Source organism: Pseudorca crassidens, chromosome 7 (assembly GCF_039906515.1).
Source record: "Pseudorca crassidens isolate mPseCra1 chromosome 7, mPseCra1.hap1, whole genome shotgun sequence".
Taxonomy (NCBI): Eukaryota; Metazoa; Chordata; class Mammalia; order Artiodactyla; family Delphinidae; genus Pseudorca; species Pseudorca crassidens.
Genome location: NC_090302.1, coordinates 94171714 through 94185680, shown reverse-complemented (window position 1 = coordinate 94185680; position 13967 = coordinate 94171714).

The following is a 13967-nucleotide window of genomic DNA, read 5'->3' as shown; positions in this document are numbered from 1 at the left end:
AAGGCCTGGCGTCCTCCCAACGCCCTCACCCCCTGGACCTAGAGCCTCCCTCGGCTTCCCCCTCCCCGACACTCTCAGGGGCAGTAAGCTCTCCAGGCCACAGAGGAGGATGAGAGGAGAAACCTGAGACTGCAGGTGTGGGAAGCTCTGGGCTGGGCCCAGGAAAGTTCGGGGCAGAAGCAGGACAGGGCTGGAGACCAGGCCCTCCTCAAGTCAGTGCAGCCAAAGGACAGGGAGGCTGCCGAGGACCAGGACTGCAAGAGGATGAGTAGAGAGGGGCCTCCTGGAGCGAGGCCAGCCAGCAAGCAGGCTGCAGAGAGAGGCACAGCCCGTGGGTCCCCAGGCCGCCGCCAGCCCTCCCTTCAGTGTTGTTGGCTGGTTGAGGGACTCAGGAATTAAGGGACACCTTCTCAAGAGGCGGTTGTGATAAAGCAAGGGGACCATGCCTGACCCCTGTAGGTGCTCAGGGAATGGCACTTCCACTCCCTTTTTAACAAAAAAGGACAGCAAAAATGTCCCACCCCCCCCCTTCTCTTCTAATCCCAGAGTCCCCCCCAGTCAAGAGCGATTAGCCCTTTAGGAATGTTGGGAAGATGCAGCCTCCCTCCTGTGGGGGAAAAGACCCTCTACCCCTGTCTTACCCCTGCCCCCAGGCTGCCCGTGACTGGTGTGACCCACTCGTATGGTATGTTTGACATCTGCCAGGTCCATACCATGATGTCGATAAGACCACAGCTTCACTCTCCTGCAGGATGCTGTTTGTGGGGTACCAGGGGCTGCCCGGTTCCTTCCCCCTATGCTCTCTTCTTCTTTGCCTTGCCGCCTATGTGTGTGCACGCACTCACACACACACACACACACACACACACACACACACACACACACCCTGGAAAAGCAAGTAGTTTCATGGACCCTTTATTTAAAGTAAATTCCTCTTGGTGGCACCACAACAGCATGAGGCTATTTCCGCCCCCCTGCTCCCCGTCAGTCCCTTGAACAGGCCAAGAGTCTCCTGCCCCAGGGCCTTTGCACATGCTGTCCCTTCTATCTGGGATAACCTTGCACACACACACATCACCTACATCCCTCCCACTGGTCCTTCAGCTCTCAGCATAGTGTTCCCTCCTTAGCATGTGCCTTTATGGACTTGTGACACTTTGTAATCGTGTGCTTACTTCTGTCATCACCTGACACGTGTGATTCTTTGCCCCACATGTCCATCCCTCCCAGGGCAGGATCTGCCCCTCACCTGTGTGTCTGCTGCTTCTAAAACAGCACCTGGCATGCACTAAGTGTGTAAAATGCATTGGGTGAGTAACAGAATTCAGGGACTCCTTAACTGAAGCCCCAAACCTGCACTATCACCCCTCCACTCCCAGACCCTCCCCATTCTCTGTTTACACTACAGGACCATACATCACTGAAGGCCAGGCCCTGCAGCATCCGGCACCTGTGGGATTTCCTGTCCTCTCCAAGAGGCAATGGGAAGGAGGACAGTTTCCCTTTCAGGATTCCGAGCTCTGCGGCTGACCTTGTCAAACTCTATTTCCCTCTGACATCATGCAGGCTGATATCAGACCATGAGCCAGAGCTGCAATATAAGGACCACTTCTCCCACTTCTCAGAATGGTTCTGTTGGCCAGTAAGTCATGTCCTACGGGCTTTTTCACACCCGCCTGAGTGCCGAGCGTTCCCTGATTTTCAGAAGAAATGTGAGCAAGCTCAGACCTTGACTTTGGTAGCCCCGATTAACATTGATCCATAGAGTTTTGTGTGAATTTTGGGCCATTCTGCCCACTGGTGAGCCTCCAGCCCCATCAGTTGGGCTGCAGGAACTACCCATGCAAGACAGGAGCCCTGAGGAAAAGCAAAAATGCCCAAGCAGGTGGACACTGAAGAACAAACCGTGTTGCAGGCATAAATGATGTGACTTCAGGAGGGTGCAGCCTCTGGGGTCCCCTTGCGCTATGGGACTCTATCTCAGGGCTGCACAGGGAGCCACCCAGAGGCCACGTCCCTTCCTCCAAGGCCAACAGGCAGAGTGGGATTTTCAGTCAACATTTGCCGTCTGCGGGAGGTGAAACCTGCCAAGGGCAACAGAGAGTTGGGTTGGTCCTGCCCTTCAAGGAACCACATAGATATGACACGGACAGAGAGCCCAGGAGAAATCAGACATGCCAGGGAGAGTCCAATGTGGAGGCCAGTTGGGCAGTGGGGCCTTTCAGGACCGGCCCAGGGGCTTGATCAGCACCAGAGAGACCCACGCAAGGCCAGCCCCAGATATAATGGGAAGACCACTCCAGGAGCAGAGTCCCATCCAGACTAAGGAGATACCTCTACCAACTGCATGGACCCTGGAAGGCGGTACAGTGCCCAGCACATCTCCATGTGGCCATGGGCAAACCAGACCTGCTCACAGGGAGACCTCAGGCCCCCCACATGCACACACAGGATCCAGTGTCAAATGAGAGTGAGGGGGGCTTCCCTGGTGGCACAGTGGTTAAGAATACTCCTGCCAATGCAGGGGACACGGGTTCAAGCCCTGGTCTGGGAAGATGCCACATGCCACAGAGCAACTAAGCCCGTGTGCCACAACTACTGAGCCTGCGCTCTAGAACCCGCGAACCACAACTACTGAGCCTGCACTCTAGAGCTCACGAGCCACAACTACTGAGCCTGCGCTCTAGAACCCGCGTGCCACAACTACTGAGCCCATGTGCCACAACTACTGAAGCCCATGCACCTAGAGCCTGTGCTCCACAACAAGAGAAGCCACCGCAATGAGAAGCCGCGCACCGCAACAAAGTGTAGCCCCCGCTAGACGCAACTAAAGAAAGCCCACATGCAGCAACGAAGACCCACTACAGCCAATAATTAATTAATTAATTGTTTTTTTAAAAAAAATGAGAGTGAGGGGCCCTGCTCAAGGATGTTCAGAACTGCAGGGCAGTGACGACAGAGCATCAAGCCAAGCACAGGGTCAGAGTGACTGCATAGGTTGCAGGCTGGTCTTGGACCTCAGTTTCTCCCCATCTTCCTCACTTTCAGTTCTTCACTCTAGAGAATCTGAATTTAGAAAAGAAAAAGAAATCTGGCCCCTGATTTAAGCTGCCCTGTATGTGACACTGAGATGAATTGTGATGGACCTAAAAAGAAACTTTCGGAAGCACGGAACTGGCTGGCTTTGCAGCTATATTTACTTCACTGAGCTTGTGAACAGCATCACGGCTCAGCAGGGGCACAGCCAGAGAGCCTGGTGGTGGGCGATGCTTATGACTTATGACGGAGCAATCGTGGTGGCAAAGGGCAGCCCAGTGGCCCCTGCTCGGAGGTATGGGGCCACACACAGCATGTCGTCAGCTGGGTCCCTCACACTGAACTGAGCTGCAGCCGAACAGTTAAGAGGTGCACACTAGCAAAAAGCCTTGTACTGCCTAACGGTGAATAAGAAAACCTGTGACTGAGCCAAAGGAGTAGACAGAAAAGTTAATGTTTTGTTTTAAGCTAAAACAACGTTAATTATTGACAACCCTTAAAAAGGTCAATTTATTATCCCATTGCTATGTGCCGCATTTCAACAACACCGAAAATGCCCAGTGAAGGGACAAAACCACCTAAAATGCGTGGTGCTCAGGGTTCCACTGACTGGCAAGGCCAGCATCATCCCAGGAAGCACCGAGTCAACCCAGGCACAAGGGTGGAGGCCCCGTCTCCCTGACGCCCCTCAGTCCCGCTCCCACAGCCTGGGCGACCCATGGCCACCTCATGCACAGGGCTCCTTTACCTGCAGGCTTGGCTGCTGTCGTGGTCACTTGGCCTTCTCAGAGCAATGACCAAGGTGTTGATTATGAAGTAAGCTATCGTTGTCCGATTTGAAGGGGCCCATCTCTGCACACCTGGATGTCTGGTGGAGGTGGCCACCTGCCTGCTGATCCTGCAGCATCCACAGTGCTGTTCCCAGCTGGTCCAAGATCATCCCCTCCCCCGCAAACCACAGCTGCTGGTGGACAAGACAGACCCTCAGCTCCCCGAGGGTAGGAAGTAGCTGACAACCTCAGAGCCCCACACTGCCCAGCCCAGTCTGTCGCCTAGAAGGGGAGCTCCCAAAACATCTGCAGGGTGACCACACCCACCTCTGCCCCTGTCAGGGATCCCCAGGAGAGAAGTCTGTGTTGTCCTTGAGAGAAAACAAGCCCCAAGGAGAGCTGCAGCGAAGCCAGGGAGCCTCATCTCTTCACTCCAAAACATTCCACGGGAGCTAAGGGGAAACAAGCTCTCCATGCAGGGGCTTTGACCTAACCACTGTAAACGTGCGCACTGGCCCAGCAGAACCTCCGGGAAACAGGTCCCATCCATGCCATCTCTCCCTTTCATAGCCCTCCTTCCAACTCCTCTTAAATTCTTCCATCAAATATACCAGGGGGGGTGGCCTCAGATTCATCCCTTTTCAGCCTGTGAAACATCCCAGAATGGTCCATGAAACAAAAAGATAGAATGAGATTTCTGCACTGTCTACTTGGGTTTTGTCATAGTTAGTAGTTTGTCTCCAGAACTACCTGAGGTCAGCGCATCCGTGCTGGGCTCTGCATGAGCCGCCACAGAGAACGCACAGCTCCTGTCCATGGGGTTCACGACCCTGGTCAAAGACATGCTGAGGGGGGCCATCTAGAACCACATTATAACACCCACTGGCGGGTGTGGGGCTCACCCTCTCTTTAAGGACCCGTGGAAATCATGGAAAATCAGAGATGAGCCGCAGAGGCGCTGGAGACGTGGATCCTAGGCTGGTAGAGATTAGGACTAAGGGAGCTCTGAGCTTCCCTCCAAATCCCAAATCCCGCTTCCCAGGAGCCCCGCCCCTGGAGCTGCCCCCTCTCACCTGTTGTGCGTTGAGCTTCAGTTCTCTTGAGCGAGGCACCCAGGGACAAACTGAGTCCCACAGCTTTTCTTCAGGCTGCTGAGCTGGCCTCCAAGGCAGGTCAAAAGGAGGCCCTCTGAGCATCCCCCTGGCACGTCAGCTTCTCCCATTGGCCTCCCGAACAAGCAAATGCCCTCTGGTAACTCACGGCCCTGGCAGGGTGGTGGCCACCAGACCAAGCAGCCCGCCAAGCAACCGCCACCTGCTGGGGGCGCCCTCTCCCCCGTCTTTGGAGGGTGGCAGGGTGCTGGTTGGCAGGGCTGCCCTTAAAGCTGCCACAGGCTGCAAGGCACACTTTGTTCAGAAGTAATAACAGCTCTTAGGCTGCATAATTGACCCAAAGAGGCAAGTCATCGCTGCGAGAAACAAAGGACGCTCAGTACCGCCTGGCTGCAAACCAGCTGGCCGTGGGGTGCCGAGGGCCTCTCACATGGGCAGCAGTTTCCCTGGCCCACGAGGTGGGGGGTGGTTGTTTCTGATCCTTTCCTCCTGGACGGCCTGTGCATGGAACACGCGCATATGACCCAGGACTGAGCAAACTGACCAGGCAGGGCCCTGGCGAGCCACTCTGAAGGGACATAGCCTGACAGCGGCCGGGAGCCTACAGGGCCCACCTGCTTTTCCTGCACTTTCTCAGCACAGTCCACTGCTGGAGGGGGATCCTGCTGGCAACCTCCTGCCCTCCTCTTGCTACCCCAGGCCTGCCAGAAAGATTGGAAAGGCAGGCAGGTGTGTGTCTTCAGTGCCAAGAAAGAAGGCAGGAAGGGAAGATGGCAAGCTGTGTTGATGGGGAACCAGAAAAATAAAGGTAAAGTACCACTTAACACAGAGATAAAGATATCAGCAGTACACGAGGTCCTGCCAGCAGAAGGCTACAGGGCAGTGTGAGGACAAGGGCAGGTCATCCCAAGTCACCGAGAGAGTTGGCTCCGGTTCCCCCCTCCTTCTCACTCAGATTATTTCCCTCCCTCTCATCTGGCTCCTTGATTCCAGCAGATATCCAAGAAGTCCAGTTGTGATACACAATTCCTGGCATAGTGTTAAGCCTGGCCTCGTAAACAATTCCTGGACCAGCTTGAGAAGGGCCACAAAGCTGAGCCCCGGGAATCTTGCTTCGATGATCTTTCAACAACAGCAAATATGGACGTATGTGTAATTTCAGTTGCTCTCTGGCTTATGACACAGTAGCTCTGCAAGGCCGCTGGGAACTGCAGAGCCGTTCCATCCCCATGTCTGGTGGCCTTCACTCTCTGCCAGAAAGATGGTGTGACACACCAAGGCTACCGGGAGACCCTCTCTCCTTTCGTTTTCCAATAAAACAGAAATGCCACCTCACCATGTACCACAAGTACTTTAATCCCTTTCATGTTCAGCTGGGCTGCCCGTGGCCCAGCTTCCTCACCCTCCAGAGTACGTGTCTCTCCTGGTGTCTTCTCTGTCTCCTGAGTTCATTTGCTGTTGTCCCCAGCAACCCCAGTAGATCCTCCTTCCACGAAACCTCCCATGGTGGCCGTGTTGAGAAATATACATTTCCCTGATGGTGAATGACGAGACACAGACAGTCCTACTGAACAGCTTCCCAGAGACCCCGTGCGTTCCCTGAGAAGTGAGCCCTGGGGTGGTCAGGATGCGTTAATGGGAAAGGTTGACCAAGGCGAGGCTGCCCCCCCGGGGGTCAGCCTGATGGCCATGCAGACATAATTACCCCAGGGTCAGGTTGTGGGGTGGGGAGTCCCTAGGTGAAGCTGCAGCCTCACGTTCAACGTGCAGTAGAAAATCAGCATTGCTCACGTTCCAGGTAGGAGAGAGGCATCCAACCTTTACAGGGCGTCCACTATGGACGGGGTCACACGGGGCACCTTCACGTCTTTACTCAGTCGGCTTCAGCAGTGGCCCCACGAGAGACGTCTGAGTGGGCTCAATGGGCGGAAGAGGAGACGGAGAGGCTGGGGGCCAGGATCAGTTAGTGGGGACAGCCCTGGGTGGGGACAGCCCTGTGCAGGGGCAGCTTCACTTGCTAGGGATCTGCCTTCCCGCAGGTTTGACCTGGAGCAGACCCCAGCCCGAGAGTTTTCTTCCTGCCCCGCCCACCAGAAAGCTTTATCTGGGGAGCCTCTGCTCCCTGAAGGTATGCAAACGGCAGCTTCCATCTTGCTGAGGTGAGCTTGTCAGCCAGGCACACAAGCAGCACAAGTAGTGCAGGCAGGGCCGGCTCTGGAATCCACTCTCTGTGCCAGAACCTGGCCCCGGGCAAAGGAGACAGGCTCCCAGAGAACCCTGAGAGCTCAAGTTCTCCTCACTGACTGCTAACCTGTGCAAGGCCAAGCACGAGAATGAAAGCCACCAACTTGCAGCTCAGAACAGAACATTCTGTGCACCGGCTGTCTATATATCACCTTACCCTGGTATTCCAGAAGTCGCAATGTTCCCATAGTTTAATCATTTAGTGGAAACCAAGCGTTCCAGCCATTACTTTTTACGTACTAGTTTGTTTATTTGAAGTAATTTGCAGCCCTGAGAAAAACAATAATAAGGCAAGTGCTGTGGACAGAGAATGCTTGTAGGAAAGAGTTGGGATGAATAGTTACCCTGTGGGAAAGGCAGAGACCTTTTGGATCCTTCAGCTCTGAAATAGGGTTGCCTCCCTGCATTTTTTGAGACAGATGTCAGCCTCCACGGATAGGAGCAAAAGCAAGGACAAAGGGCTGCAAGCACTGAGATTTTGTGCAGCTCGTGGCTTGGTGACAGTCAGAGGAAGACAAGAGTGAGAGAGTACATCTCAGAAAGTGCAGCCTGGGAGAGGGAAATAAAATCCAGAGAAGCACTGTCTGTTGTTTTCCAGCGCTCACAATTTTAAAAACAAACTGCCAGGCATGTTTGAAAGGCTCTCGCAGGACATGGCCATGCCATTGAGCCTGGGGTTCTTGTCTTTCTCAGGGCATCTTCACCCTCTGAAAGGGAGCTTCCTTTTTATTCATGCATCCTTGGCCGTCTGAAGTCGGTAAAGCAAAGCCTGCTGACTTCATTTCATAGCTGCACGTCCAGCAAGGTTGAGAGATTGGGCCTCACAACAGAGGACTATGGGAATGTGTGTGTGTGTGTGTGTGTGTGTGTGTGTGTGTGTGTGTGTATGAGTGAGTGTGTGGGTGTGTTGGAGGAAGCTGCTAATAGAACAGATGTTTGTGGGACTGTAGAAAGTTGGAATCTTATAACTGTGAGACTTGAAGAGCTCATGGACTTTAATGCTTTGTTTAAGAGCAAAAAGGCCTCTAGCCTGTTCCTAGAGGCACTGAGTGACTGAGGCAGGGACTGACAACAACCCAACCAGACCTCAGGTCCGGAATCAATAGGTGCATTAGGTACCTCTGAGCCCACAGGTACTGTGCGAGGTCAGAGTTCTTGAAAATATGGACATCAACACTCAGAGAGGTTCCGAGAGTCCTGAGGTCACAGCTGGAAAGTGGTCCATGGTCAGGAATTCAAATGCAGGCCCCCAACTCCCCCACTCTCCAGGCTCCTAACACAGAGCCTGGCCTCATGCCTAATAGGGGCAGGGGCCTGGGACCAGCTCCTGCCTCATCAGGTGGCTGGCACCTCTCCTTTTTCTCCATGGCTACCTCTACAGGGTCCAATCCACAGGGTGGAGCAGACCCCTTTCCTGCCAGGGGTCAGCCAGAACTAGCACGCTGTGGGCCGTCGTGTGTTAAATGAAAGCAGAAACTCCCATTCAGGGTAACTTTAGGGTTAGCCCTCCCGACCCTAAGGGGTGCAGGGGGGAGCCTCTGTGCCCTCAGAGCTCACAGCATGATCCAGGGACCTGCAGCTACAGCACTGCCTCGGACTTGATGGGAAGGAGAAGTCTCCAGGGCCCCAGACGCTGTACAAAACCCCAGGAGATGGGCAGACGCATGCGGGCTGCTCTCCCCAGGGCCAAGAAGAGCCACCGGACAGAATCTGGTGGAAGCCGGCAAGAGTGGCCCCTGGGACCCTGCTCGGGGTCCCTGGCCTTCCTCTCAGGCACATTTCTCCCCAGCCCCCAAAGGCAGCCCTGGAAGATCCCCTGCCCCCTCTGCCTCACTGGCCACGGCCTGTCCCTCGCCACACCTGAGTAAAGAGGCCTGTGTCACAGTGGACAGCAGGATCTGGAGCCACGCCTGCAGATGGCCTGAGCCTTGGGGCTGAGCGACTTTTTGAGCTTGTCATTTAGTGCCCAACTGTCCTCCTGTCAGCAGAGAAAAGTGCATAGGAGGGCTGCACAATGTCTCCAGTTCTGTTGCTGTGTAAAAATGGGGGAACTCCCTAGTCCTTAAAACCACCAAACAAGCTGAGGTGGCTCTGGCCATGTCCTCTGCAGGCCTCGTCCTGCAGGCTTGCTTCCAGGCCCTTTGCATGCATTTGCCCCTCTGCATCGTCACACCACCTGATGAGGCAGGTCCTGCCTTTCAGATGGAATACCTTGACCCAGCCAGTAAGCAGGGGCATTCCTCCCCAGACCCTAGAGGCTGACACAGGGCCTCAGTTCAAGTGACTGACGGGATGCTTTTGGGAGAGGGGTCATGAGGAGGCTGGAGAGCACTGGGGGGCCTCTGCCTGACTCCCTCCCGAGAGCACCACGTGAGTCCCACATGGATGCCATGGAGTGGCCTTTTGCACCTCCTTTGTCTGAGGTCTTCGGCTGAGTCTGTGGAGAGGCAGCCTGCCCTGGCTGAAGGCACCCTGTGGCCAAGGGCGATTCTGCAGAGCAAGAGTGGCTGGTGCACCTGCTGGCAAAGGGGGTCCGAGTGGATGCCACCGATAGTCAGGCCTCAGCGTGGGCCCTTCCGTGCAGGCACGTGTCGGGTGCGCTGCTCTCTGATTTAGGCACAGTCGCAGACCTTGCTTTGGCCAATGACAGGGGAGAGGAGGGTCAGGTATGCTGGGCTCAAGGCCAGGTGTTCTCAGGGGAGGTGGTCAGCCCAGAGCACATGGGGAGGGGCTTCTGACATAGGTGCGATGCAGGGGGTGGGGCACTGCCAGGGACAGGGCTCCAAAGCAGGAGGGAGAGGGAAGAAACACTGACCTCTCCCCCTGACCCTCCGGTTGCCCAAGTCCAAGGAGAAGCCCTGGGGCAGAGCCTGGGCAATGCCTTCCTCCAGGCACCGACCAGAGGGGGCCCAGGGAGCCTGTGCTGGAGAGTGCCAAGCACAACTGCACCTCGACTCGATTCCAGATTTTAGCATATTGTACTAGTTGATAGTTTTAGTACTCAAACCTAAATCATTGTATGAAATTACCTTATTTTTTCCCACCAAAAAGGGAAGAGCGGTGAGTTAACAGAGGTCTGGATTAGAACTGAAACCCCTTCCTCACTGCAGCCGGAGGCGCACCTCCAGCCCCGGCTGACTCCCAGTGCGTGAGGGTCTCTCAGCCCCCGCTGAACGGCTCCTCTTTGCACAATCTGGTGGCCTCCCCATCACTGAACCCACTCACTGTCTAACAGATGCTCAGACCACCCAGATGTTTCAGATAAAGGATACACCTTTCAGAAATGTGAAGCCATACTCTCCATGGGGGAACATCTGAGGGGACCTGGGTCAGGGTGGAGGTACAGGGAAGTCAAGTCCTGGGGCTTTGCTTGGGGGGTGTGGCAGGGTCTGGCCGGGGAAGGCTATGGGGGGAGGCGGGGCTGATACCATATCTGCAAGGCTGGAGGGCGCAAAGCCTGGCACCCTCGGGTACCAGTAAATTGTCCATGTGGACCACAACACACCCTCATGCCAACTTGCTGAATAACCATGCACTGAGCAGAGGAGGGGATGTGTCTTCTGTGGAATTTATCTAAGCAATTTTTAGTGTTTGTAAACATCCTTTAAAGAAGACTTTTCTTAGCAAAGAGCAGCAGCGCACACCAACTAAAAGTTTACGGATGATTACATTTTGTACTTTGATGTTGTTCTTCCCTCAGAGTGGGTTATATCATTTAAATACACCTCCGAGGGACTCACTAGCTCAAACCTGACTCAGAAACAGGACTCCAAGCTACCCTCCAAGAGGGCACCCCGGGACCACCGTCCCAGGAATCACTCTCCCGTACTTAATGCAGGCCTGTGGCTCCAGTGAACCAACAGAATCCAGCAGGGATGGCACCACGCCTATGTAGGATGCTCAGGGGGAGGCCGCATGGGGAGGGAGAGCCGCTCAGACATCCTGGCAACTTGCCCAAGTTCAGTCTTCCACCAGGCCCTCCAGGTACCATCTCAGGCAGCTCCAGGTGGAGCAAAAGGACTGCAGAGCCCAAGCGAGCCAATCATGAGAGACAGTTTGGGGATGGTTTGTTCTGTAGGGAAACTGAGACAATTGCCAAAGTACTCAAGCTGCTGAGGGACCCCTGGGCCTACCTTCACTTCAACACTTGCTGCTGCCAGGTCTCCCCAGGCCCTAGGAGTATCAGACACACTGGAACCTTCAGAAGCCATCCTGTCCCCCCAGGAACACCCCACACCCAGGTCAGTCCTCAGTGGCTGACTGCTGTTCCCATCCCCATGAGGCCCCATCCTGCTTCTATGCAGGATGCGCTACGGTTTCCTGCTTTCTGAAGAAGAGAGCCAAGACCCTCCCACTGTGTAGTCCGTGTTCACAATTTCACTGCCTGCTCCCTGCTCTTCCTCTTGCATCCTTCTTGAAGTGACTGCTTCTCACTCTTTGTCTTCCTATTGATTTTTTAAAAATTGGTGTTGCTTCTTGTAAAGTTTAACATCTTCAAATTGTCTAGGATCTATATTCCGATACCAGATGGGCACTCGGCAAATGTGCTTGGTGATGATGGTGACCATGGTGATCAAATGATGACGATGATGATGAAAGATCAAATCCTACCCCAGCTCCTATGACAGACACCAAACCAACATTCCTCTTACATGGTTCTACTTCTCCCTCTCTCATTAAGCATTCAAAGTGCAGTTGTTATAGACTACATGGCAAGATGTAAGGATGATGTGTGTCCATCCTCCAAAGAACACAGCTTCCTTCCACCCAGTGAGACCGTAGAGTGAACCTGTCCCAAGTACCATGATGGAGTCAAGGTATTTCAGGGGAAACCCTCTCCCTCTCTGTGAGGAACACTCAGGCTTGTAAACAGATCTCCACAATATGTAAGAGGAGACTTGAGAGGGTAGAGGAGGAGGCCCGTGAAGAAGCGGGAGGAGATGCGCCTGATGTTTGGAGCAGGGCAGGGCAGTGAAGCAACAGGAATCTGTTGGTCCCAATAGTCTCCAGGGAAAGGGGGTAACACGATGACACCGGTGTCATGAGAAGGTAATTGACTGCCAGCAATGTGGGAGATGAGGATGACAACAGGGGGGCAGACAGGCAGCTCAAGACCAGCACAGAGGGGCTGGAGGGTCTAGATCTGAGAAGAGGAGACCCTGCACCAAAGGTGCGGAGGAGAGAGACAGGTATGGAGGAAAGGGAAGGTGGGGAGGAGAGGGGACAGGTGTGGAGGGGAGGGACAGGTGGGGAGGGAGGAAAAGGTGGGGAGGGAGGGACAGGTGGGGAGGGAGGCATAGGTAGGGAGATAAAGAGATGTTTCTGCAGCAGGGAGGGCAGGTCCAACTACAGGGGCACTGCTGGCGGCTGGTGACCAGAGAGGGAGCGAACAAGGTCTAGCCCAGGCCTTGGCCCATCGGCCAGGCTGTCATGGGGGCTGAGAGGTACAATAGTCCCATTGTCCTGGAATAGGCTGCCGGAATTGGGTGGACAGCTTCTTCTCCAACAGCATAATCAGGATTGGTGCAGGACAAGGGCTTCTGCTTGGGCAGAGGAGTCCCTGATGGCCAAGGCTGGGTGGTCCAGCAAAGGCACAGGGCTTCACCCCCGGCCCACATTTCCCTCTGGCTTCCTCAGCTGCCCCTGGGTGGGTAGTGGTTTCTCCGCAGTGTTCTCTGTGCTTTTGGAGAACCTGGGGGCCCAGGGGCCTGCAGACCACATGGAGGGAGAGTGCCTGGTAGTCCTGGCCCTGACTGCACGGGGAATGGGAGCATGGGCTCTGAGGCTGCCCAGTAGGACCCCAAACCCCCGGCTAGCCAAGCTGAGCGTGTGATGACTATGGGCCAACCAACCCATCCGTCGGCTTTATCTCATCATTGTTTTGGGCCCACAGAATCAGAACTTGAGTGATTTGCAGAAATCCAAGGACAGAAAATGAATGCACAATGGTTTTTAATGGGTCACCCGATAGCGGTGCCTAATCCACCATCAGTGTCCTCCTTCCTGGAATTTTAGCATCGAATTCCTCTCCATGCAAAGAGTTCCAGGAATCACTTTGCTGCTGTGAATCACTCTACAGAACTTTGATCTTGCTGAGAAAGAGGATGCTTTCTCCAGTCTGTTTCTTTTCTTTCCATTTTGCTATTTATTGCTATATTAATGTTGCTGCTTACAATTCTATTCACCTGTACTTTATCATAATAAAAATCCAACAAATTTGAAATCATCCTCCAGAATTACTCCCACTCAGGAAAGACATGATGTAAGTGAACGTCATCTAGGCCACCATCACAAAGTTGGGGGATAACTGCAGAGACCACAAAAAAAGCTGAATCACTTCAACCACCAAGCTGCATAACCAAAGAGCTTGCAAACTTCAACCCAAAGCAAACCCCAAACACTGAAGAAAAAGAATCATGAAAACCGGCAGCAAATCCCACCTCCCCTTGAGGTGATAAAGTAAAACCACATCAGTCACTTGGTATGAGATACAGAAATGCTCAGCGGTTATAGGATTAGAGCCCGTCTGGAGGGAAAAAAGCTCCTAGGTCTTTTGAACAATGTTCCCATGACTGATTTTACTGTCTCCACTGAGGTTTTCAGACCACAAGAAACATGCTTGCTTTCCTGTATTTAACTGATCTGCAGTCCCCACATCCAGAAGCTAGAGAGAGACAAATGTATCTATTCTGTGCAACAGGAAGCCACAGCAGCAATAAGAAAGAGAACTTGGCTTTGACCAAAATATTACATTACCAGACAATTAGGCCAGGTTCCAAACGTCATGGGCAGGTAGACCCCACGT